Raw genomic sequence first — 27,102 nt, 5'->3', positions numbered from 1 at the left:
CTTTGCAGATACAACTGAACTCAAATTTGTAACGAAAGGTCATTTGGGACTGAACTGTTTCTTTTTAAAAAATAACAAAAGGTTAGATTTTTTTTCCCGGTTTTGGGGGGGTGGGAGGGAAGGATGGGGAATGGTTTTGACCCAAAACAATCTGACAAATTTGATGATGCATTTTTTTCTGTATGTTGGGTTGGCGGGCGGAAAAATGCCCCCCAGCTGTATTCCCAAGGGGAAGCACTGGTAGATAAGAGGAAGTTTCTTTTGCATAATGACAGGTTTCAGAGTAGCAGCCGTGTTAGTCTGTATTCGCAAAAAGAAAAGGAGTACCCGTGGCACCTTAGAGACTAACAAATTTATTAGAGCATAAGCTTTCGTGAGCTACAGCTTCATCGGATGATGAAGTGAGCTGTAGCTCACGAAAGCTTATGCTCTAATAAATTTGTTAGTCTCTAAGGTGCCACGGGTACTCCTTTTCTTTTTAGGAAGTTTCTTGTGTTTTAAAAGCCATCTTATGTTAAATGTGCTTGTACCCAGAGATTGTCCATCGGACCTACTTTGTCGGTGTCTCTGGGGATTTACTTTGGGGACTGGAGCATTTCAGCTCTAGGCCAGTGGTTCAAATCCAGTGCAGGATGCCACAAAACTGTTTCCCCTGATGGCTTTTTGGTGGCCAACATGCAGTAACGTGAGGGCTTCAGGACAGTTCCTAATAGCCAGGTGGCCAATTGGAAACAGAAGAAAACCCTGCCGCACTGTCAATGAGGGAGGTCGGTTTGTAAATCTCCACAGGACAGTCAAAAATGTGGCAGAAGCTTGTGTTGCTGGTGCCATTTCTTCTAGGGAATGGAGATCTTCAGTTCCTGGGATGTCAATGTGGTATCATTTTTGCAAGCCCTATATATTGCACTCAATATAAAAGTTATAAGAGAGGAAGAAGTGAATCAGGGCATGCCTTCAAACTTTAACCTTGAAAATTGACTGTCACCGAGACTGTGTCGTTCACCAATTGGCCACCGGGTCTCTTCAACACATCTCCCCTTGGGCATGGGTGTCAGTGTACACATTACCTCTTCTTGTTGGGTTGCTTTGCTATTGTGTGTTTCCCATCACAACCTTTAAAACTCCTTGCTGGGGAAATGGCTTTGTATCATTGTTTGAATGTGCGTGTGTGCACCACTGCCCTTAGCTGGATGGATTCAGAACTGCTCAGCTGTGCCGTAGTTAAGGAAGGCTCTCCTTCAGTTAAAGTGGCAGAGGTTTGTGCTTTGGGACCATGAGAACATGGGTTCTATTCCCACTGTCGCCACGAAGCTCTGAGTGGCCATAGCATGCTGCACAGTGACAGCCGTGACCCTCTGAGGATGGCCATGGGTTTGTTACCATATTATTTTCAGCCTATGGATTAAACGCTGCATCTGAGCAGAGCAAAATCTACTTGGCAGCGTAAAAACTGGCCAGACAAAGAAGCAAATTCATAGACTAAAATAATTTTAGTGCCGTGATTAATAGCCTGCAAACTGCCAGGCCAAATACTCATCCCCAATGGAAACCTATAATTAGACCAAGCGTCGATGTAAAATAGGGCCCCGGGGCAGCCCAGCAGAATTGTAACATAAACTGAATTGGAAGAAAAGCTTCCTGCAGCAAGAAGCAGAGTAAACCCAAGCTGTTGATTCAAATAAGATCTGAATTGATTCAATGCAGCATAAGACGAATAAAGGGAGGTCACAGCCCAGGGTGTCAAACACAGTCAAGGACCTTCACCAAACAGGAGCAATGATCTGGGCTCCCCGAACAGCCATCACATAAGATTTAAGTAGCCTGCAATGCTAGGGGCTGGCTGGAAACCACGTTGACTCTTTGCAGAGAAATGAAACCTAAGAAATTCTAGGGGGTGCCTTGATGTTTTCTTATTGGCCACTTCAGGGCAGTGGCGGATTAGCCACTGGGCCAACAGGGCCCGTGCCCAGGGCCTTCGGCCAACTGGAGGCCCCGGAAAAAATCTGCCACCAGCGGAAGTCCGGAGCCCCAGCTGGGCAGGACGGGGGAAGAACCCGCGCTCCGACCTGGCTCCCCAGCAGAAGCCGCGGGAAGGGGGAAGCCCCCTATGGCAGCAGCCCCTGTTTCTACTCCACGACAGTAGCCATCAGATGGGGGAAGTCCCCCTCAGTAGCCCCCACCCCATTCCCAGCAGAAGCCACGGGGAGGCAGGGGAAGCCCCTGCACCCCAACCCTGGTCCCCTGAAGAAGCGCGGGAGATGGCAGGGCAAGCCCCAGCATCCGGACCCCCTTGCACCCCAGGGCATTCCAAGTGCATCCCAAATGCATTCCCGCTACTGAAAAGGCACCAGCCACCGCTGGGTCAGAGCATGGCAGTGGCTTAACCAGTGTTTAATTTGTTATGAGAGGAGGTGCCGGGGCTCAAGCAAACTTTTTGCATAACTGCCCCGGCAAGCCCAGTGCCAGGGCTCAGCCCTGCCACAAATTAAGCACTGGGCCTAATGATGCACAGAAACGCTACACAACCATGTAGGGTTGTGACATGAAGAATTCGAAGGGAGCATGTACTTACTCAAGATAGACTTGGGTCAGGACCTTTGCATTCATGCAAGAGGTGGGGTCCCAGTCACAAAATGGAGAGTTGAACTTTTGTGAAGTTCTTGGGTGTTTGGACATGGGGTTTTGGGTCAGTCCTGTTGCTATTTGACACCCTTTCTTTTAGGAAAAAGTGCCTTGGGGTCTTTACAAACTGTCAGAAGAGGTCAGCGGGGTGTAGGTAACACTGTCTTATTTCTGTTTGGTGCTTTTAGATTTCCGGGAGTGTGCTGTTTCGTGTTAAGTACCAAAAAGATCTGGTACACAGCAGAGAGCCACGTCAACACACGCTCTCTGCCCATGGGAAATACCTTCCCCTGTATAGGGGATTTATGATGGGCTGTTGGCTGACGCTGCAATTTTGAGTCAGGAGGCTTGAGTTCTGTTCCTAGCTCTGCCTGCGACTTTGTGTGACCTTGGGAAAGCCACGTCACTTTTCTCTGCCTCCATTTCCCTCTGCGTAAAACAGGGAATAATGGCACATACCCACCTCTGTAAAGTGCTAGGAGATCTGTGGAAGAAAATCATGATGATAAATGCTCAATATTTGTATCCTTCTGCACCCCTCAGAGGGCACTGGAGCCATTTGTCAGATGACTACGGTAGTAGATTCTCTAGTCCTTGTGTTTCCATCGCAGCTTAACCACTGGTTCATCCTTTATTTAAACAAGGAAAATCATTCAAAGATGGTATTTCTCCAGTCCTTTTCCCATCACAATACAGCACCTAGTGTTTAACTAAGCTTTACATCTTCAGAATGTCTAATGGACGTGAAATTAACCCTCACAGAAGCCCTGCAGAGTCGGTAAATAATGAAGACTTTTATGAAGTAACATTCTGAGGCGATGTGCTGAACAGAACATTCCCAGCCTGAGTGGCGGTGCATCCTCGCAGCGACTCTGTTGCGACGTACTGATAACTCCGTGAAGCAGGTGGATGATTGCTCTTCTCAGCTCACAGATGGAGGAACCTGAGACTACACAGTAAAACAGCGTCCGAGTTCGTTCTGGCTGGCACTCCCTTGAACCTGGACCTCGGATCAGATCCAGCGTGATAAACAAGGCCTGATTTGCACGGTTTGAGGTGGGGTGGTCATTCAATGGATCCTCAGGGATTTTTGGTCGCCCTTGGCTCGCATGTCCGAGTGAGGATTGTCTCTCCGCTAGGTGGAGAGGTGGGAGGGAAGATGCATGTTAGGTTAATCCCTAGCTCTTGGGTCCCCTTTCACCAAAGGGGTAAGATAATGGATTTGTTGCCCAATGGTTAGGGCAGTTTGGACATGGAGGGTTTGTCTGCACTGCAGTTAAACATCCGCGGCTGGCCCATGTCCAATGACTCTGACTCATGGGCTTGAGTTGGGGGCTGTAAAACTGCTGTATAAACGTCTGGGCTCAGGGACCCTCCCCTATTGCAGGGTCCCAGAGCTTGGGCTGGAGTCTGAGCCTGAACATCTACACTGCCGTTTTATTGCCTCCAGCCCAAGCCCCATGAGCCCAAGTCAGCTGACCTGGGCCAGCTGCGGGTGTCTAATTGCGGTGTGGACATGCCCTGGATCTCCACTTACGCACAGACAGAGCCACTTCTTAGTTCTCCATTTAATTCTCACCTCAGTTTGAATAACAAGTTCCTTGGCTTCGCTCTCACTTCTGGTCACCATCTGGTTTCTGGTCAGGTTGTCTTTGCACGACAGATCTCAAAATGGGTGACCAAGAGTACCCATCGGAGGGAATGTCTATCTCATTTACTCCCCAATCCTGACTCAACACAGCCAGGATACCTGCTCACCTCTCAATGGGTCAGACCCTCAGGTCCTGTGGTAACGATTGCTATTGTAGGAACTTGGGGTTGGAGAGGATCCACTGCAGTGTTTGCACTAGAGGAGAATTTCCATCAGCGCTGTGATGCTGATCTCTCTTCCAGCTGTACTCTGGAAAACACAGAGCATCATACGTCCACAGTTGGATCTCCCTGGTTTCTTGGTGGGATCCTTTGCTGATGGAACCCATCAAAATTGACACTATAACGTTCCACCAGCCAACTACCTGTTGACTCATGTTGGCCAAGGCACGTCCTGGAGCCATCAACTTTTGAACAAAGATTAACAGCAGGTATGAGTTGGAAGGGAAAGACCCCAGTAATCAAATACTGATCTGGGAAGAGAGAGCAGGACAGTGCATTAGTGAACTGAAGATTAAGTGACATAAACAAAATCTAAAGTGTGACCTTTGTTTTCCTGAGCAGGAACATTAACAAACTGTGACAAACCAGAAAAAAAATTCCACCTTCATTAATCCTCCCGCTCATGCACACAGCTGACATCTCGACTGCAGCCTTTGGTCTTCTCCTCGCTCCCAGCGAGGCTCAGCACTCTCAGTTTTAGACCTTGTGTGTTAGACGGGCTCTTGTGTTAATTAGATAAGATCATTTACAGAGCACAGGTTATGTGAGGCAGGGAGGTATATCGCTGCTAAATTACTGGTGAGGAAAAAAATTAATTCCTTCCCTCTGAGGGAATCTGAGCTGATGGTTGGAGGTAGATCTTTATTCTGCTGTCTGTGGGTGGGAGCATGGTGTTGAAAGAATTTCTCTGCTGGTCTCTTAATGACTGTATCTGTCTCAAAAATGAGCAATTGATCGCACGGTCTGCTGCGAAGAATTGGCCACACTATAAGGCTAGCTCCTTGAGAGCTGGTTGAAATATGGCATGCTTTAGGGTAGGTTTCCCTCTCTAAAGATGGTGTTGACAATCTCTGCCAGCAGAGGTATTGGGTGTTACTGAGCATCCTCCACCAGCCATGATGGGGGTGGCATTGGTGGAGTGTCTTGGTCTTCTAGCTTGATTTCAGTGGGTGGTTTGTTTGTTGTCTGGAGGAGCATCCTGGATGTGGTTGTTCTTCTCCCAGACACACTACCAGGGATTTTACATCAAATAGCATTGGCATTCAGGTGGCCTGACTTGACAGAGCAATAGGATCTTCTAAACTTCTGCAGGGCAGGATTTAGCTGCAGCAATGGCCGAGGAGAAGAATCGTGGTTTAGCCTTTGCTGTACTGTAGGATTCTAGGAAACCCTTGTGCTGCATCTGATCCTGTTCACTGCCAGCAATGCTCCATCCTGCTTCATCTGAGAACTATGATGGTCTATGTGGAGGAGCAACATCTAGGCACTGGTGTGTTAATGGAAGAGGCCAGTGCATATTTCTAATGGCTCGACAGATCTTTTGCTCCTTGGCCCATGGGTTAAGGTTCCATAGAGGATGTCAGAAGCCACCTACTGCATTGGATTTAAGCCTTAAAAATGAGAGAGAGGTTGTATACAACCATACTCTGGTCTCCATCTCTGAGTATATTCCATGCCCCCTCTGCTCACACCCATTGACACCAGACTTGATGCCATAGAATCTTCTTCTCCTTCAAACTCTGAACCTTCCTCTGTGTCCTCCTCAAATGCACTATGGCCTCTCTGTCCTTATTCAGCCGCCCCCCAATCAGCATTTTTCACAATGCCCACAAGAAGTGAGGAATTGTTGGTTTTTCATTTGGTTTAATTACATAGCTCCCTTTGGATTCCTCACCTTCTCTGTGCATCTCTTAGGGTAAAGACGGTCTCTTTGTGTCTCATCCAGTGCTGGGGACATTGCTGTCATATAACAAATAATAAATGGATGTGACTTTCCTCAGGAAAGCCAGGGCAGCTACATTTTACTTGCTATTTTTGTTGACCTGTCTGTGGTCCTGTTTTACTTGTGCAGAAATGTCCTGTGTGAGGCCTAACGCCAAAGCTCTTCCACGTCTGACATTGAATAGAAAACATCAATTATAAATTCACAGCCCGTAACGGATCCCCCTGTGTGCTAATAATGGCAGCAGCAAAAATTACCTGTCACTACAAAGGTCAATCAGAAGCCAGACCAAGCCAGTAATTACTTTAAACAAGTCTTGTTTCGAATGTGTGTGACTTACTTTTATATAAGATAGCGTGCTGGCTAGGGGATGTGTGCCAACATTGCCCTCTGCAGGATGCCACCAGAGCAGCTAAACTGTGGATCAAAGGCCCTATGCTGCTGACTGCTCTCAAATTTTTCCTCTGACTCAAGCAGTAGCACTTGCTTTAAAAGTGCACATACCTCTTCTCCATGGCTGCTGACAAGCTACCAGTAGCTACAGTGTACAGTACAGTAAGAATCCTGAAATTTCTCAGGGTGCGGGGGCACAAATTTGATGCAATATATTTTAGTTGCAGAGCTGTCACTTTGCCATTCTCGTTTGTGGCTGTAGCACCTAATACACACACAGACACACAGAGACTGTTATACTCTACTAGAATTCAGAGTTGGGAAAGAATTAGGCAGTGCCATCAACTTCCATGCATTCAAACAATCGTGTGATTGGTTCTAAAAATCTCGTGGGTTTTTTTTTTTTAACTAACCAATTTTGCTCCCTTTTTGTTTGGTTGGTTGGTTTATTTTGGAGGGGTTGTTGGTGATGGCTTTTTGAGTTGTTAGGATAAATGAGGATCATATTTTCAAGATTTTTTTTCACAGCCATGAGGGTTAGAAATTTTTTAAAAATGAAAGCAGGGATTCACATGCAATCACAGGACTCCAAGAGCTGGGACTTCAAGGAAAACACTAAATAATACCAGACTTGGGGTAAAGTTGGCAACGCTCGGTTTTGCCTGTTTCTTCCACTTCATCCTCAATCAGGAGATTCTCCAAGGCCTTGCCCAGTCTAGTTTTAAAAGTCCCCAGCAATAGGACTGCCACCACTTCCCAGGGGAGAGTCATTCCACATTCCAATAGATCCCACTGTTAGCTGAATTATCAAGAAGAAATTGCCTCATGCTACTTTGGCAATGACCAGCTATGCCTTAAAGGGGAGTTCCTACTATAGTTTCCATTTCTGTCCTCCACTTACCCTCCCCATCTTCCCCCATTGAATTAATTCAGCTGAAATAGCAACTTTCTCCCAGGTGTTCTTGATCTCCCCCTTTCTTCCACTGGGGGGGGGTGTTTGTGCACAGACACAAACACCCCCCCAGGTGTTGTTTTGTTTGCATGCTCTGTCCCTCCTAAAAATCATGCAACTTTCCAGCCTCCCACACTGCCCTTTAAAGCAGTGGTTCTCCACCAGTGGTACATGTGAACCCCTCAGGGTATGCAGAGGTCTTCCAGGGGTACAGCAACTCATCTGGATATTTGCCTAGTTTTATAACAGGCTACATAAAAAGCACTAGCCAAGCCAGTACAAACTAAAATTTCATACAGACAATGACTTGTTTATACTGCTCAATACAGTATCCACCAAAATGTAAGTACAATATTTATATTCCAATCAATTTATTTTATAATTATATGGTAAAAATGAGAAAGTGAGCCATTTTTCAGTACTAGTGCGCTGTGACACTTTTTAATTTTTATGTCTGATTTTGTAAGCAAGTCGTTCTAAAAAGAGGTGAAACTTGGGGTTCACGAGACAAACCAGACTCCTGAAAGGGGTACAGTAGTCTGGAAAGCTGGAGAGCCACTGATTTAAAGTACTTGCAAATGGAACTAAAAGGGGTTTTTGCTTTTCTTTTCTTTTTTTTTTTTTTTCTCCCTCTCTCTCTTCTACTTTACTTTATGATGTATAAAGAAGCCCTGGATGTTTTCGCTGGAGGTATTCCTGAAGGACCAGAGAACTGGAGTGGGAGCTTTCTTAGCTCTTAACTGAGGCGGTTAGGTCTGTAACAAGATGATGTGTATAGCTGTTATTTCCCTTTGCTGGGTGGACCATGTCAGGCCTGTTCATGTCTATATAGGCGTCAACTAATGTCAGCGCCAGCTGAGTTCTTCTGTGGTGCAGCTGTTGTATATGCAGTACATTACTGGCTGTGCGTCTCCACGAGTCTGGCCCTGCTCCCACTGACGTGACGGGAGTTTGCCATTGACTGCACCGGACGCAGGACGGAGCCCTACGTACGACTGCCTTAGCACAACGTTTTGTATATGTGTTCTTCCTCCACCAGGGAAAGGAGAGGATATAGTCCCTCCCGGCTGTGGCTGTGGGGAGGGACAGGAACGGTTGTTTGTGACTGACGGGCGATTGCTCTTGGTAGGAAGGAGCATGGTGCAAAGGCTGGGGCATGAGCCAGGTTCAGTTCCTTGCTCCACCCCGACGTTGCGTGAGGCCATGTGCGGGTCACTTAGGGTGGGATCTGCAAAGGGACCCGGGCAATGCTGAGCGTCGCAGCGCCCAGGAAATCCCAGGAACGGCACAAAGCCTGAGTGAGGCTCCTAGGCTCCCTGTACAATGAATGGGGAGAGAGGCGCCTCAGAATGCGATCTACAAAGCCAGCCGGCTGCATGGGGAGCCACCGAAGCTAGCCAAGGGGATGCTGACAGGAGGGGTGTGGACTAAGGCCTGCCCCTCGCTCACAGCCAACTGCCTCTGTCAGCGACCCACAAACAGGACCTTGCTCCCAGGGGTCCTGCACCGAACCTGGTGTTTTGAAGGAACGCGTTAGGGGCCACATAATGCCGATGGAGAAAGATGGGGAAGCTGCTGCTCCCACCCCGCTAACTTAGCCCGGTGGCTAGAGCACTCACCTGGGATGTGGGAGACACAGGTTTAATTTCCCCCTCTCTGCCGGGTGGGGAGAGGGGAGAGGATTTGAACATGGGTGGGGAGTGTCTTTCACCTGTCGGGAAAGTGTTCTGACCACGGGGCTAGGGGATATTGTGAGGTGGGGAACTGAGTCATCTATCCGCTGCCCCAACCGGGAAAACCGAGAAGTCTTCTGCTTGCCAGGAGCTAGGATTTACAATGTGACGGAGAGACTGCCGAGACTCATCAAGCCCTCGGATCGCTACCCCTTCCTGCTTCTCCACGTGGGCACCAATGACACTGCCAAGAATGACCTTGAGGGGATCACTGCATACTATATGGCTCTGGGAAGAAGGATAAAGGAGTTTAAGGTGCAAGTGGTCTTCTCGTCCATCCTCCCCGTGGAAGGAAAAGGCCCGGGTAGAGACCGTCGAATCGTGGAAGTCAACGAATGGCTACGCGGGTAGAGTCAGAGAGAAGGCTTTGGATTCTTTGACCATGGGATGGTGTTCCAAGAAGGAGGAGTGCTAGGCAGAGACAGGCTCCACCTAACGAAGAGAGGGAAGAGCATCTTCGCAAGCAGGCTGGCTAACCTAGTGAGGAAGACTTTAAACTAGGTTCACCGGGGGAAGGAGACCAAAGCCCTGAGGTAAGTGGGGACGTGGGATACCGGGAGGAAGCATAAGCAGGAGAGCGTGAGGGGGAGGGCTCCTGCCTCATACAAAGAAAGCAGGACAAACGGCAAGTTATCTCAAGTGCTTATACGCAAAAGCAAGAAGCCTGGGAAACAAGCAGGGAGAACTGGAAGTCCTGGCACAGTCAAGGAATTATGATGAGATTGGAATAACAAAGATTTGGTGGGATAACTCACATGACTGGAGTCCTGTCATGGATGGATGGATGGATAGAAAAATGGTCAGGAAGGACAGTCAGGGCAGTAAAGGTGGGGGAGTTGCACTGTATGTAAGGGAGCAGTATGACTGCTCAGAGCTCTGGTATGAAACTGCAGAAAAACCTGAGAGTCTCTGGATTAAGTTGAGAAATGTGAGCCACAAGGGTGATGTTGTGGTGGGAGTGTGCTATAAACCACCGGACCAGGGGCATAAGGTGGACAAGGCTTTCTTCCGGCAACTAACAAAAGTTACTAGATCACAGGTCCTGGTTCTCATGGGAGACTTCAATCACCCTGATATCTGCTGGGAGATCAATACAGCAGTGCACAGACAATCCAGGAAGTTTTTGGAAAGTGTAGGGGACAATTTCCTGGTGCAAGTGCTGGAGGAACCAACTAGGGGCAGAGCTCTTCTTGACCAGCTGCTCATAAACCGGGAAGAATTAGTAGGGAAAGCAAAAGTGAATGGGAACCTGGGAGGCAGTGACCATGAGATGGTCGAGTTCAGGATCCTGACACAGGGAAGAAAGCAGAGCAGCAGAATACGGACCCTGGACTTCAGAAAAGCAGACTTTGACTCCCTCAGGGAACTGATGAGCAGGATCCCCTGGGAGAATAACATGAGGGGGAAAGGAGTCCAGGAGAGCTGGCTGTATTTTAAAGAATCCTTACTGAAGTTGCAGGAACAAACCATCCCGATGTGTAGAAAGAATAGTGAATATGGCAGCGACCAGCTTGGCTTAACAGTGAAATCCTTGCTGATCTTAAACACAAAAAAGAAGCTTACAAGAAGTGGAAGATTGGACAAATGACCAGGGAAGAGTATACAGATATTGCTTGGGCATGCAAGAGTGAAATCAGGAAGGCCAAATCACACTTGGAGTTGCAACTAGGGCAAGAGATGTTAAGAGTAACAAGAAGGGTTTCTTCAGGTATATTAGCAACAAGAAGAAAGTCAAGGAAAGTGTGGGCCCCTTACTGAATGAGGGAAAAAGAAAAGGAGTACTTGTGGCACCTTAGAGACTAACAAATTTGAGGGATGAATGCGGGAGGCAATCTCGTGAGAGAGGATGTGGAAAAAGCTAATGTACTCAATGCTTTTTTTGCCTCTGTCTTCACGAACAAGGTTAGCTCCCAGACTACTGTACTGGGCAGCACAGCATGGGGCAGAGGTGACCAGCCCTCTGTGAAGAAAGAAGTGGTTCAGGACTATTTAGAAAAGCTGGAGAAGCACAAGTCCATGGGGCCGGATGCACTGCATCCGAGAGTGCTAAAAGAGCTGGCGGATGTGATTGCAGAGCCATTGGCCATTATTTTTGAAAACTCATGACGATCGGGGGAAGTCCCGGATGACTGGAAAAAGGCTAATGTAGTGTCCATCTTTAAAAAAGGGAAGAAGGAGGATCCAGGAAACTACAGACCAGTCAGCCTCACCTCAGTCCCTGGAAAAATCATGGAGCAGGTCCTCAAGGAATCAATTCTGAAGCACTTAGAGGAGAGGAAAGTGATCAGGAACAGTCAGCATGGATTCACCAAGGGCAAGTAAAGCCTGACGAATCTAATTGCCTTCTATGATGAGATAACTGGCTCTGTGGATGAGGGAAAAGCAGTGGACATGTTGTTCCTTGACTTTAGCAAAGCTTTTGACACGGTCTCCTACAGTATTCTTGCCAGCAAGTTAAAGAAGTATGGGCTGGATGAATGGACTATAAGGTGGCTAGATCATCAGGCTCAACGGGTAGTGATCAATGGTTCCATGTCTAGTTAGCAGCTGGTATCAAGTGGAGTGCCCCAAGGGTCAGTTCTGGGGCCGGTTTTGTTCAAGATCTTCATTAATGAGCTGGTGGATGGCGTGGACTGCACCCAGGGCTGGCTCTAGGCACCAGCAAAGCAAGCACGTGCTTGGGGTGGCACATTTCCAGGGGTGGCATTCCAGCCCTCCTTTCCTTTCGGGGCAGTGGCGCTCTTGGAACTGCGCCACTTAGAGGGGGCGAGGGTGCCGCGCCCCCAGCCGCAGGAAGCCCCAGCCCCAGGATGCTGAGCTGCCAGGACCCAGCCGCTACCTGGGGAGGAGAGGGCGAATCCTGCCGGGGAGCCGGGCCTGTGCCGTCTCATCTGCGCACCAACTGCTGTGCTGCCTTGTGCCACCCCTTATATCGGGGCATCTCTCGCGGCCAGGCGGGGGAGGGAGGAAAGCCCCTGCAGGTGCTGGGAGAAGGTGACATCACTCCCTCCACTTCCAGCACCACCTACAAGCCGCAACTCCACCTCAGCTTGAGGTGGCAAATTTTTTGTTTGTGGTGGCAAAAAACCTAGAGCTGGCCCTGACTGCACCCTCAGCAAGTTTGCAGATGACACTAAACTGGGAAGAGAGAGAGATACCCTGGAGGGTAGGGGTAGGATACAGAGGGACCTAGACAAATTAGAGGATTGGGCCAAAAGAAATCCTGATGAGGTTCAACAAGGACAAGTGCAGAGTCTTGCACTTAGGACGGAAGAATCCCATGCACCGCTACAGACTAGGGACTGAATGGCTCGGCAGCAGTTCTTCAGAAAAGGACCCTAGGGGTTACAGTGGACGAGAAGCAGAATATGAGTCAACAGTGTGCCCTTGTTGCCAAGAAGGCAAACGGCATTTTGGGCTGTATAAGTAGGGGCATTGCCAGCAGATCGAGGGAAGTGATTATTCGGCACTGGGGAGGCCTCATCTGGAGTACTGTGTCCAGTTTTGGGCCCCACACTACAAGAAGGATGTGGAAAAATTGGAAAGCGTCCAGTGGAGGGCAACAAAAATGATTAGGGGGACTGGAACACGTGACTTATGAGGAGAGGCTGAGGGAACTGGGATTGTTTAGTCTGCAGAAGAGAAGAATGAGGGGGGGATTTGATAGCTGCTTTCAACTACCTGAAAGGGGGTTCCAAAGAGGATGGATCTAGACTGTTCTCAGTAGTAGCAGATGCCGGAACAAGGAACAATGGTCTCAAGTTGCAGTGGGGGAGGTTTAGGTTGGATATTAGGAAAAACTTTTTCACTAGGAGGGTGGTGAAGCACTGGAATGGGTTACCTAGGGAGGTGGTGGAATCTCCTTCCTTTGAGGTTTTTAAAGCCAGGCTCCACAAAGCCCTGGCTGGGATAACTTAGTTGGGGTTGGTCTTGCTTTGAGCAGGGGGTTGGACTAGATGACCTCCTGAGGTCCCTTCCACCCTGGTATTCTATGAAGTGGGGCTCCCTGCGTCTCTCCTGTTGAAGCTGTTGCACTGTGGATAAATAATGGAAGAGTAATTTGGAGCAAGAGGACTGGACCCGGGGTCTCCCACCTCCTCCCTAACCACCAGACCGCAGAGTAATCCCCCCCACACACACACTATTTAAGTATTTCTCCACAGTGCAGCCGTCACCTCAGGCAGGTGTTCTAACCACTGGGCTAAAAGTCCTACTTTCGTCCTTTTGGGCCTCAGTTCCCCATCTGTACATTGGGGATAAAAGCCCTGCCTTGCCTCGCTGGAGTGCATTAAAGATTGCAGGGATCTCTGATGTTACAGTAAGGGGGAGATACAAAGGTAAGAGTTCAGGTCAACTGTATCTGTGATACCCACTCGTGATCCACCATAGGCACCCATTTTAGCCTCCTCAGCTGTCCTGTCTCTTGGGCAGAGAACCACGTCTCTTCCCTTCCTGACTAGGGTTTTTCCAGGCTGCACAGTTCCCTGCCTGTGCTGTAATGTTCCCAGCCAGCTGTGAGGTCTCAACAGGCTAGCATCTGCGCTTTGCTTTCTCCCCAGAGGTTATGAACTACCCACAGTTACAAGATACCACCCAGCTCTTCCTAAGCAAGCACGTTTTTTCTTAAGGTGAAAGCATTACAGAGAGCACCCATTAAAAACAATCAGAGAACGTACATCCATGCTAAAAAGCTTCCCAGAGGTCACCCCGACTCCAACCTTGGGCTCTGGTAGATGTGGGTTTTGAAGGACTGACAACCAGGTTTCCTTGTGGTTAAAACTTCAAAACCGTCTCAGATTCAGCACCAGAACCCAGGATGAGCAGTTCAGCTGTTTCTTTATACATCTTGGGCTTTTGATCTTGTCTTCAGGAACAGTTCACCAGCAAACAATGACCCACTCCTCAGGGCCTAGCTTCCAAAGGCTGGGTTTCTGCATAACCAGAGGTGGGGGATAATACATTCACTGCCCCCTGGGTATTTCCAAAGAAATGCACTTCACACTTCTTATCCTGTCTGGCATGTTTTCAGTACAGTCCTTTGAACACACAGACCTCACATCACATCTCCCCCCAGAGAGGTACATACAATCCTGACCCACAATAATACATAAACTTAATACAATTGGGTTTAGTGAGGATATTGCAGGAAATCACCCTACCTCTCTCAATAAGTACCTATGGGCAGGTCTACACGTCAAATGATGCAGCTGTACTGGTGTAGAAGCACCACTGTAGTACCTCAGTGAAGACACTAATCCACCTCCAGGAGAGGCAGTAACTATGTCAACAGGAGAAGCCCTCCCATCGACACAGCGCTGTCTGCCCTGGGGACTAGGTCAATATAACAACATTGCTCAGGGGTGTGGATTTTTCACACCCCTGAGCGACGTAGTTATACCAATGTAAGTTTGTAGTGTAGACCTGGCCTAAGATATGAAGCTGGATACGAGTCAGCAGTGTGCCCTTGTTGCCAAGAAGGCCAACGGCATATTGGACTGTATTAGTAGGAGCATTGCCAGCAGATAAAGGGAAGTGATTATTCCCCTCTATTCAGCACTGGTGAGGCCACACCCGTAGTATTGTGTCCAGTTTTGGTCCCCCCACTACAGACGGGATGTGGACAAATTGGAGAGTCAGGCGGAAGGCAACAAAAATTATTAGGGGGCTGGGGCACATGTCGTATGAGGAGACGCTGAGGGAACTGGGGGTGTTCCAAAGAGGAGGGAGCTCAGCTCTTCTCAGGGGTGGCAGATGACAGAACAAGGAGCAATGGTCTCAAGTTGCAGTGCGGGAGGGCTAGGTTGGATATTAGGAAACACTATTTCACTAGGAGGGTGGTGAAGCCCTGGAATGGGTTCCCTAGAGACGTGGTGGAATCGCCATCCTTAGAGGTTTTTAAGGTCAGGCTTGACAAAGCCCTGGCTGGGATGATATAGTTGGGGTCGGTCCTGCTTTGAGCAGGGGATTAGACTAGATGACCTCCTGAGGTCTCTTCCAACCCTAATCTTCTATGATTCTAAGACTGGAATCTAGCTAATAAATAACAGTTCAGCAACAGAGCTGAAGGATCAATATGTGAAACCACAGGTGACTCTTTCAATCCATGTATTAAAGTGCTTCTGGGTCCCATTTCAAAGGCAAATGAAATTATAATAGGTTTCCAGACAACAAACTTAGTCAACTTGAAGTTTAAGGTTGCTAGGAGACATGAGTTACCAAAAATACCTACCAAGAACATTACAGTTGAGACCCTAATCATTTAAATGTATGGAAATGATCAGTCAAAGTAATGGATATGGAGAGTTTAATGCACTTAAATTCAGATGTTATTGTAAAAATGTAATTGTGGCGTTATCCTACTGCTAACTGTGTGCTAGGCTCTGCGAAAGGGTCTGAAGGCGAGGTCACTGCCCCCAGGGAATTTACAATCTAGGTAGAAAACATACAAATGCAGGAAGAGGGGTAGTGAGCAGCAGGAATTGACTGTGCGTTGAGCATTCCATGGGTTTTGTTCAGATGTGATTTTGGGGGGCGAAGCGTAAAATACACAGGTGTTGAGTTTGCTAATGTGGCACATTAATGTTTGCATTAGACATTCCCAAAGCAACTTTAACTCTGACCTGAGCTATCAAAAAACTATACTTCTCATTTCCAGTTTTACTTACTTTTTAGGTTGAAAAGCCTCAGAATACTCTCAGCAGTTATAGTCACATATGTTGGGGTTCTAACTGTTGTGCCGTGAAACACTTAAACAATGGGCTGTGAGGTGGATCCCACAGACGCATTCCAATCAAATGCATATCTCAATTATCCCATTCTTTAGACAGTACAGAAGCCACGTTGTTTTGTATCAATGGTATGTAACTGAAATGTATAGTCTCACACCTATGCTGCAAAACGTACAGTTCCTCAAATTGCCAACTATTTTTGATTCATTCTCCTTATAAAAATCCTGTCACTTGGCATCATATCGTAGTTGTTAGACAAATCATTCATCGACTGTGTCACACAAAAACAGAGCATGAAGGCAGCAGCATCAAAGTTAAGGTTGGTTGGGGAATGTCTAATGGACCATTTTTTTATGTTTTTTTGTTTGTTTTTAAAGAGAATTTATGAACTTTAAGGGACTGGGATCTTTTTGAGTGACTTTAACTAATAATCTCCCCACATTTTACCTAGGGAGGTGGATGGAGATTCCACCTTACAGGTTTTTAAGGCCCGGCTTGACAAAGCCCTGGCTGGGATGATTTAGTTGGGGTTGGTCCTGCTTTGAGTAGGGGGTTGGACTAGATGACCTCCTGCGGTCTCTTCCAACTCTAATCTTCTATGATTCTATTATTTTAATATTTAGGCATCCTTAATGATAACATTCTTGGCTTGTATTTTTAATGTCACTTAACATCTAGAATTTGAGGTTAACAAAGTTTTTTGTCTGAGAATTTCCATAGGTTTTTAAAATAACTGCACCTTGAACATGGGTGAAGATTCTAATCTAGGCCTCCTATTCCCTGCCATAGACAATTTGAGGCACCGAGAGTGGAGAGAGGCCCATGGTGATGGGGTTCCAATGCCCAATTCCCAGTGCTGCTCCCCCCTCTTAGGAAAGATGAACTTGACAAGTCAGCCGCACCAGAAAGATTGACCTGCCAATGCTGTCCAGTGTGGAGAATTTTAAATGACGCTTCTTTTTCCCCCAGCTAATCTCCAAGTGAGTTTGCCACACAGAAACTTTGCACAGCAGCATTTGTGGTAGAGGAGGGGGGTCCCAGTTCAGCAAAGCACTTAACTTTAAGCACGTGCATCCGCCCCACTGACGTCAGCGAAGCAAACTCCAGTGGAGAATTTAATCTCTCGTGCATCGCCATCCTACTGAATTAAAACCAAGTCGAGGGCAATATTGTGGGGGTCAAGCCAGCGCACATGGGAATAGTAGAAAGCATGGATGTGCTCTGTCTGTCGGTGTATTTATATAGCTCCCATCACTTCAGGAGCAGAACACTTCCCCGAGGGGCCTCTTGGAGTCCATGGTGTCAGAACTAGGGCAGGGCTTGGCTTTATTGGTATCTCGTAGAGTGCTGTGCACATTGGCGCTTAGCAAGTAATGAACGTTAACTCTGTTTTTGCAGAGCTTGGTAGCGCTGACAAGACCAGGCAATAATAGGGATGGGCCTGGCGTTTACTAGCTTGGGTGGAAGCTGACACACTTCAGCTCACGTCCCTTTGCCTTTGACAAAAAGCTCTTTGATTATTTCCCCCTCCTGCCTCCTCTTCCCTGCTATTTTCCTCCCCAGTCACCAGAAGCCCACATTTTAAAAAAGCCAGCCAATGGGAAACTGGGGAGCAAGTAGTTCCCAGGGTGCATTGGGAAGTGCAGCCCACGAAGGGGAGAAGTCAGCAGTCACGATTCTGGGAGTTTAATGCAGCTTGCCGCAGCGCTGATTACGGGGTAGGTAAAGCTTGCCACCTCCGGCTCATTGTTCCAGGAGAAGGCGGTTGAGTGAGGCATTAGAGAGACAGTTTTCAGGTGGGTAGCTGATATGTGAAACGCAGGCAGGCTGTGGGAATAGGCTGCTTTAAAATACCCCGTGCTGAAGGCGGAATCTGAGTGCCTAGCAGATCTCCCCAGCCATGCAGGAGTCCCAGGTAATTGCAGAAGTCGGGGCTTGTTAGCGCCATGGCCCTCATTCATAGTCTAATAAAATGGGCTCAATCCTTCAGCCAAAGTACAGGCCATCAATGGCGATTAGGCAGGATGGGCAAGGATGGTGTCCCTACCCTCTGTTTGCCAGGATCTGGGGATGTGGGACAGGGGATGGATCACTGATGATTCCCTGTTCTGTTAATTCCCTCTGGGGCACTGGACATTGGCCACTGTCGGCAGACAGGACACTGGGCTAGATGGACCTTTGGTCTGACCCATTGTGGCCGTTCTGATGTTCTGAAGAGGCTAACGGCAGCAGAACAGAGCCAGTTCTGCTGGGCAGAGGAAGGCAAGGTCTGTAGTGGCCTGGTAGACCTCTTCCCAGCCCCAGCTCCACAGAGGGCAGTCAGGAGTGTGACCAAGAAACCCAGTGGATCTCCGGGGTGTTGCGAGCCCGCATTGCAGCTGGCAGAGTTTGGTGGCACAAGGATTGAATGGGCCACGGAAAGTGAACTCCTTTCCTTACCCGTGGGCTCTCCAGCTGTGTGTCGAGGCACATGGGTGAGGAGATGGAGATGGGAAGTTTGTCCTGCCTGCCATGTGCTGTCATATGCCCACATTACCGTAGAGTTTAAGGACCGAATGCACCAGCAGATCATCTCGTCTGACCTCCTGTATATCCCAGGCCACCAATCCCAACCAGCTAGCCGGCCACTAGCCCAACAACCAGAATTAGACCAAAGGATTACAGCCCTCAGGAGACTAAACTTCTGAGTGCCACAGGCAAAGAATAGGAGGGAGCACGGTGCACCAGTTGCTGGGAATTGATGAAGTGAGATGTGTCCAGATGATCCTGGCAAGCGACCTTCACTCTATGCTGCAAAGGAAGGTGAAAACCCCACAAGATCACCGCCAATGTGACCTGTCAGTGTCCTCAGGATGAACCAGCCTTCTCTCAGCAGGGCTGCTAGTCTGGCACCTTTCCTCAGTACTAAAATCACTTGTAGAAAAAGAAAACACATACAGCTGGTTATAGACTGTATCTTCAGATCTCGGTTTCAGCCTCTCTCTCATTCAGCTACGAATCCCCTGTTGGATCTAGATCTGCGAAAGAGGAGGCTAGGATTTATTAAACTGCAGTTAGGGCTTCTGTTATCAGGGTGTTCTCAATCCCATAGGCGATCTTTTTATCCACCTTTTACATTTCTGTCCTCCTTTGATGCTCCTCGCAGCAACGTGCTGCAGATCTGAGAGGAGGGACCAGTAGGAGAGAGGGCTTGGAGATGGGAGGGGTGTGTGGCTCCCCGGCCACACACTCCAAAGCAAGAGGTCACTGTTTTTCATTCAGAGCCTGAATAAAACAGCTGTGTGAAAGCTCAGAGAGATAGTCTAGGATTGGGACCATTTATAATACATAAATTGATTCTAGCTGGGCTCCCCATCCAAAGAAGGGAGATATTTACAATAAATGAGACCTTTTGTTTAGGCACAAAGTGAGTTTGAGATGAATCCAGTGAATTAATAAATACTCGAGTAAAGCCATACCAATGCATGTTGCATGAAGGGGCTTCTTAGCGTGCAGGCCTGGAGTGGCAATATGCAATGTAGATGCATCACTTCTACGCCAGACAGGGCCACTGCGATCCAAGTGAGTTAGTCTGATCTTGCAATCTCAGCACATTTAGGCTGGATCAGAACCTGGATGGAAGTTGCAGGAGGTGGGCTTCAGGAACTGGGGGGCTTGATTGGGTAGGAAGTGCTTTTCCTTCCGAGCCAGCGTTGAACTAGCGAGGTGCTGATAAGCAGAGCCAGATTTGTGGGCAGGTAACCCAGGCGACTTCCTGGAGTGCCAGACTTGGGGCGGGTGCAGGGCTCAGGGTGCCAGGGTGTTATGCTTTTAAGAAGTCCCTGGGATCTTTTTAGGAGCAAAGGCAATACGCCATGTTTATTGAAGATACAACAATTAGCATATGCATTCAATCACACACACGCACGCACTGTCCTGCCAGTTGATGTTATAGTTACCATCCAGAGTCTGGATCAATCTAGTGGCCAGGTAGGTTGATCACAGGTAAGGAGGAGCCGGGTTCCGTCGGTCCTGACATGATGCTCAGGGGAAGTTTTGACAGGACGAACCCAAAGTTTCATGGCAAGGCACCCTGTTTATATAGTGATTTTCCTTCATTGGGACCAATGAGTTTTGCACGGTCATACTGAAATCAATTGTTGTTTGATGAGTGTTCGTTTTATTTAAATAGTTTTTCTTATTTTTTATTTTGTTTTTTTTAATTAAGTGTTTTAGGGAGTTCTTTCATGCTGATTTTGATTACAGCTATTTTGTCCCCATTGATAGGTGCCTGTCTTATTTTTAGAGTCGTCAATCTGCTTTTCTTTGACATTACAATAGGGGCGTGTTGCAGCCTCCGGGCACCCTTGCGTCTGTCTCCGGTTCCTCCCTAGACCATCTGGTTCAGCCCTGGCCTTTATACTTCTCTTTTAACACACACATTCCTCATTCACACACAAAACAGAATTAATTTACACAGAACATTTTGAACAGGAACATCAAGTTGCAATGCAAAAAAACCCCAATCATGGCATTCTTTTACTTATTTTAAAATGCTAAACCTACAACAAAGTGGTGACCCTCAATGGTCTGTTATTGCCTTGAAATTAGTCCAGACGCAAAGGAGTTCTGGCTGTTGCCCTTCTGCCAATGGCATATTAGGCCATTCCTTTCTGCTATTCAAAAAGGGTGGCTGGCAGGATATGGTTAAATCATCCATCAGTACATTTAATACATGCTACATTATTATTTTATTCTTTATTTTTTATTCTAAATTATGCAAAATACAAACATAAAATCCTACTACGCCAAGGGCAGGTATTCAAAAGTTTTACAAATGGGGAGGACACCTGGGGCACCATTTGGACTAAGGCCGGCCCTGCTGGTAAGCAGCGCCATCCTTCAGATGCAATGGAAAATGAGGTCCTGGCTAGATGTCATTCAACATTTGTGGCTGGAGCAGGGGTTCTAGCCCCAGCACCCAGGCCAAAACCCCAATGTGGGCAAGTGCATCCTGCCTCCCTACACTTCTGCCTCGCAGCCTCAGTGGACGTCCTCTTTGTCTTCGCTTCCCATCCTTAATTCTCTGTGTGCTGCGAAGCAGCTGGTGCATTCCACCCAGAGCTGGCAGCCTTTCAGTGCAGGGCCCAGTGACCCTTCCGTTTCCAGTGGATCTTCAAGGTAAAAAATGCTCTGGAAACAGGATTGTTGTTAGTGTGCCCATGATGGGCAGATCTGAGAGGGCCTGGGTCAGATCCAGAACCTTATTGCACCTCAAGGGGAGACTACCTTTCCACTGGGATACGCAGTGACCTTGGTGCGTGATGAAGTCTGTTCAGAACCCCCACCTTTGGAGGCTGTGTTGACTGAGGTTTTATTTATTTTGTCTCTTGCTTTCTCCAGAGGATCCCTGACCTGCCGTGCAGAAACATTTGCCATGTAAAGTTCCCAGCCCCCACGTGCCCCCAACGGACCCAGATGTTGGTGTGGACTCAGAGCTGCAGAACAGTGAGTGAGTGGCAGGTTTGCATGGCCTTTGGGCTGCGTTTCCCTGACCCTCCCCATGACGGGAGAGTGACTGCTCGTGTGGTTCCATTGGCTCTCCTCATGGACTCGTCGGATTGCAGAGCTCAGCAACAACCCGACGCTTGGGTCATGTGAAATTAATGATCTCCTAGGCTTCTTGTAGATTACAGAGCCGTGGAGAGCTCGGGAATTGGTTGGATGGACCTGGTCTGTGGCTGGACAGAGGTTGATGCTGAGGGTCTGGTCTGCTAGTTTAAGCACATAACTGGTTTCTAATCATGGTCCTGACCCTGGCTCCTTCTATGACCTCAGACAAGTCCATTAAGATCTGTGCCTCAGTTTCCCCAGGTGGCAAAGGGGATCATACTGCTGCACCTTAGCTCCTGTCTGGCAACGTGAAACATACTAATTATTGCTTTCCACGATGGAAAGAGCTTGCCAAAGACAAGCTAATTCTTCTCACACCAGTCAACTCCCCTTGTGCCTACTAAAGGTACGTCTACACTCTACACTCCGTACACCAGCATGTGGAGTACATCCACTGCTTCCCCCCCCCCCCCCCCGAGAACTGGGAGAAATGGCAGTGTAGATGGTGAGGCACGGCTCAGACGAATGACACGGGAAGCCTGTGGGTGGGTGGGTGGGTGTGTGGGGGGTGTGTGTGTGTGTGTGTGTGTGTCCATCCTACACAGCTCTCTGCAGCCCAACCAGCACCTCCCCCTATACTGCTCTTTTTAGCGGCGTGGTGCCCCACTGCCTCCTGGCGGCTAGAGCCGTTCCCTGCCGCAGCTATCCAGCAGGTCTCTGCTGTGGAGCCTTTCCACGCCCCAGGGAAAGGCTCCGGTTGTGGGGAAAGCCTCTGGCAAGGGGAAGGCAGTGAGGAAAGACTCTGGCAGCGGGGCTCTGCCTCCTCCCACCAAAGCCTTTTGCTGACACGTGTAACTACACACTGCTGTGTGGATGCGGCCACCTTTGTGCCATAGAGATGGAGCCGCATCAGCCCCAGTTTCCAAATAAGGAAACTGAAGTGGGGAGTTAAGAGACTTGCCCAAGGCCATAGAGGATGGCAGGATTACAGTTAGGACTCAGGACTTCCTGGCTCAGATACCTATGTTCCAGATTGAATTCTCCAGAGCGGTCATCTGGCACGCGTTAAAAATCCATCTATAAAGCAAGCCTCTCTCCCCCACTCTTGGCCTCCCCACCTTAACAGTGTCTCTTTAAAGAAACCTTGGGACCTGTGAGATCCTTCATTCTCGCGACAACCCGGAACTGTGCCTCTTCTGGGCTCAAGCTGGAGAGCCGCCGAGCTCTGTCCACAGCAGAGCTGAAATGATGATCTATCAGGCAGTGCATGCAGGCCTCCAAGTCCAACTTCCTAACGCTTTGATGGAACATCAATCCAGATAGAAGCCAGCCCCGGCCCCCTTAGGCGTGGGGGAGCTGGAGCTGACGGAGCTGCTTCCACTGCCTTGCGGGAGCAGGTTGTTCGTTTCCTTTATTGTTTGGAATAACAAAATAATGACTCTCCAGGTCTCAGCAGGCCAATTGCCAGGGTCGTTGGGTGATGGAACCCGTTCAGGAAGGTGTTGGTAGCATGGGTCTCAGGGCATCTAGTGTGAATGGGACGCTCGGCCCCACCTGAAGGAATGTAGCTGGGTGCTTAGATGCCCTGGGGATGCTGAGCGTGGTATTAATGTCCAGCTACACAGAGAGGATTTTCACCCATCTTGTCTGAGTCTGTCCCAGTTTCAATATCATGTGGCTGCTTCTTGCCAGGTGGCTTTTCAAGATCTTCACCCCCGAGCTTGCACCCGTCATTATGCTGGGCTGGGGCAATATTGCTTGGTGGCCTCTGTTCCGATGTGGGAACGCAAAAGCATCCATCCTCCAGGCAAGCCGCTGGGCGTGGCAAACCCTGCTTCCCATCTCAGAAATCCGTGCAGTCTCTATTCGTGCTGAGAGGAAACCTAAGTCCCAGCACTGTCCTAGGATTCTAGAAACCTCTCAGTTAGGAGTAAGTGGGGCCAGTGCAAAGTTCTTTCATGTGGAATATTTTCTAGGGCTTTGCCCAGACTGGGTTTAAATGTCTCGAGCAATGGGGTTACACCCTTTCCCTAGGGAGACTCTTCCATAGTCAAGTAGACCTCACTGTCTGGGCATGATTCTTATCAATGGACTAATAGAAAATCCAGTGTACCCACTGCAGAGCAGTCCAGGAACCAGCTATCTTCTGAGATCTAGTGGGTGGAAGTATTCCCTAGTAGACGGAGCATTGGTCTTGGACTTGGGTGACCTGGATTCTAGTCCCAGCTTTACTACTGGTCTGGTGGGTGACCTTTGGCAAGTCACCTCTCTGTGCTTCAGTTTCCCCATGTGTAAACAGGGATAATGGTACACATCTCCTTTGTAAAGTGCTGGATAAGAAAGAGGTATTATGCAGCCCAAATTTGGACTTCCCCAAGTCTCCCCCCTCCACTTTCCCTGCCTCCATGGGGTTTGAACCCTGCCAGTGTCTGTAGATGTTGTCATATTTCACAGCACGTGTCCCCTGTGATCAATGGGAGTTGCCTGGGAAGACCAAGAATGATATGTGTCCTGCATGTGGTAGATCTATGGCTGCTAGGGGACTATGCCATGCTATGATCGTCATTGCAGTGGAAGTCCCATAGGTTCGCAGTAGCCATGCGGAGGTCCCCGTCAGGCAGCTGGAATCTTTTCCAGCAGCTCCTCTGATCACAGAGGTTGCTGGAGCTGCCTGTGTAGTACATGCAAGGCGGGAGAAGAGGCGTGTGCATTAGGAGAAAATTGGAGAGCATGTGAAGTGCATGAGGCCAAGTAAATCTGCTTTCTGCAAAGTAGGCTCTGAGCTTTGTGATAATGCCAGGGCTGGATTGAATTGCTGGAAGCTGGGGCACCCGCCTAATAATGTTGGGAATGAGCAAAGCCCATCCATGGGAGAGGCGCCAACCACGTGTGAGCTCTGTGATAAATCTGCTGCCGCTGGCTACAGAGTGTCTCTCCCCTTTGAAAAGGGTTCCCATCCTGGGGCTGGCTCCTGCACTACACAGTTCTGCAGGGACCTGCCTCGTTGTCAATGGAGTTCCCAAATTTGGTGCAATGGGTCAGTCGCTTTGTCAATCCGTGTCTTTTCACCGTGCCACAGATCGAATGCAGGGCCCAGAGGTGCTGGAACTAGGCGTGCTGGGGGTGCTGCCACACCCTGGCCTAAGTGCCCTCTAAGCTGGGCAGCCGTGCAGCAGCCTATTAAGGGCCGTGCAGGCACTCAGGGCTGCGGTGGGGAGAGATGCCTGTCCCCCAGCCCCAACCCAGCCCAGCTACAGATCTGCTGCGGCCGGGGGAGACGTGCCCCTCCCACGGCCCCAACCCAGCCCAGACCTCCTGCAGCTGGGGGGAGACGCACCCCTCCTGCAGCCCCAACCCATCCCCGGCCTGGACTTGCTGGGGCAGGGAGAGGCGCCCCTCCCCCCGAGCCCAGTTGCTGCTGCGGGGAGGGAGGGCTGGGAGGAGTTCTCTCTCCTCGATGTAGCGCTGGGGCAGCCTGCACCCAAAACCCCTCATCCCTGGCCCCACCCCAGAGCCTGCACCCCCAGCCAGAGCCCACACCCCTGCCCCAGCCCTGAGCCCCTCATCCTCGGCCCCACCCCAGAGCCCGCATCCCCAGCTAGAGCCCATCCCTGAGTCCCCTCCCACACTCCGAACCCCTCCTCCCCACCCCTACCACATGAATTTTGTTATGTGCACCAATATGCAGGTGATGTGTGACACATCACCTCCATATTGGTGCACATAACAAAATTCATTCCACACATGGGTGGGAAAAATTAGAGGGAACGCTGCCCCTGGCTGTTAGTGGTTTCCATAACATACAGGGTTTACTGTTTGGTTCAATGGCTCTCAGCACCCCCACTATACAAATTGTTCCTGGCAGGGCCCCATCCAACTGGTGGGGCCAGCAATCCAGGTGTGACTGGGTCAGGGACCGAAAGGCCCTTAACATCTGACCATGTGGGGGATGGTCTCAAAGAAATATGGCCCCACTGCTCTGAAACCCTCCAGTCCTGGGTCCTGATCAGAATTTTGCATCTTTTCCTCTAGAACTGTCCAATCCAAACCCCAGGGTTCTCTTCCTCCTCCTTTTCTTCTGTCCTACGTGGTGCTTGAATCACATAGGGCCTTAGTCTGGGTCCTCAAGGCTCGTGCCATCTTAATTACTCAGAAACATCCTGCCAGGGATTTTATCCCAGTCAGGGGCGGAGCGGAGAGGGGCTTAGCTCAGTTATTACACATTTTAGAGCCAATTAGAGGTCGCTGGACATAGAATCATAGAATCATAGAATATCAGGGTTGGAAGGGACCCCAGAAGGTCATCTAGTCCAACCCCCTGCTCAAAGCAGGACCAAGTCCCAGTTAAATCATCCTAGCCAGGGCTTTGTCAAGCCTGACCTTAAAAACCTCCAAGGAAGGAGATTCTACCACCTCCCTAGGCAACGCATTCCAGTGTTTCACCACCCTCTTAGTGAAAAAGTTTTTCCTAATATCCAATCTAAACCTCCCCCATTGCAACTTGAGACCATTACTCCTCGTTCTGTCATCTGCTACCATTGAGAACAGTCTAGAGCCATCCTCTTTGAAACCCCCTTTCAGGTAGTTGAAAGCAGCTATCAAATCCCCCCTCATTCTTCTCTTCTGCAGACTAAACAATCCCAGCTCCCTCAGCCTCTCCTCATAAGTCATGTGCTCTAGACCCCTAATCATTTTTGTTGCCCTTCGCTGTACTCTTTCCAATTTATCCACATCCTTCTTGTAGTGTGGGGCCCAAAACTGGACACAGTACTCCAGATGAGGCCTCACCAGTGTCGAATAGAGGGGAACGATCACGTCCCTCGATCTGCTCGCTATGCCCCTACTTATACATCCCAAAATGCCATTGGCCTTCTTGGCAACAAGGGCACACTGCTGACTCATATCCAGCTTCTCGTGACAGTGGACAGCCCGGAAGTCGGGGCCGCAGGTTTAGGCGAAGAGGGAATGTATGTCAGAGCAGCTCAATGAAATGCGACTGGTAAAGGGCAGCGGACAGGATTCCAGCTGAGGAGCGTTAAGAGCTTTAAGCATCTGTGGACTTCAGTAATTTAGCAGGCCCTGTGTCAGATTTCTGCTGGGAAGGAGCTGGCCACCCTTAAGGGTCAGGAGGGAATTTTTTGCTGGCTTGTCTGTCATTGCTTCTGGTGGTGGTGGCTGGGTTATATTTTTTTAGTAATTAGGTGTTTTAAAATTGAATAGGCCTAAGCTGTCCTTCAGGCATCTCAGTCACAAGGGATTCCATGGCTGCTTCTGGGCCAGCACTGCTGTGTGACGGTGATTTACTGATAACAGGAAAGTGCATGCAGAGTCTGTCTTAAAGGAACAGAGGACTCCTCACACCAGATCAACCCAGTGGTTTATTTAAAACCAGTGTCCTGCCTCCCTCAATGGTTAACGCTTTGAAATGACCCACGAGGTCCCTAGCAAATTGTGCCAGGCTGCATGTGGGAGGGAAAATTCCTTCCT

General features: G+C 49.0%; 1 protein-coding gene across 3 annotated transcripts in view; it reads left to right on the top strand.

The window, feature by feature from the left end:
• The window catches only part of LINGO3 (leucine rich repeat and Ig domain containing 3), a 108,688-nt gene that overhangs the window by 22,434 nt on the left and 59,152 nt on the right, over positions 1-27,102 (top strand). The window contains exon 2 of one of the 3 annotated variants that reach the window (XM_038383592.2): positions 21,406-21,510. The exons of 1 other annotated variant lie outside the window; for it this stretch is intronic. The gene's annotated coding sequence lies outside the window, so the exon portion shown is untranslated. Of the gene's footprint in view, positions 1-21,405; positions 21,515-27,102 lie in introns of all 3 variants that reach the window. One more of the 3 variants, XM_043502682.1, reaches the window with a different exon arrangement.

Source organism: Dermochelys coriacea, chromosome 25, assembly GCF_009764565.3.
Source record: "Dermochelys coriacea isolate rDerCor1 chromosome 25, rDerCor1.pri.v4, whole genome shotgun sequence".
NCBI classification, from domain to species: domain Eukaryota; kingdom Metazoa; phylum Chordata; order Testudines; family Dermochelyidae; genus Dermochelys; species Dermochelys coriacea.
The sequence above is the reverse complement of the archived record's forward strand: the minus strand, read 5'-3'. Positions and strand labels throughout refer to the sequence as shown.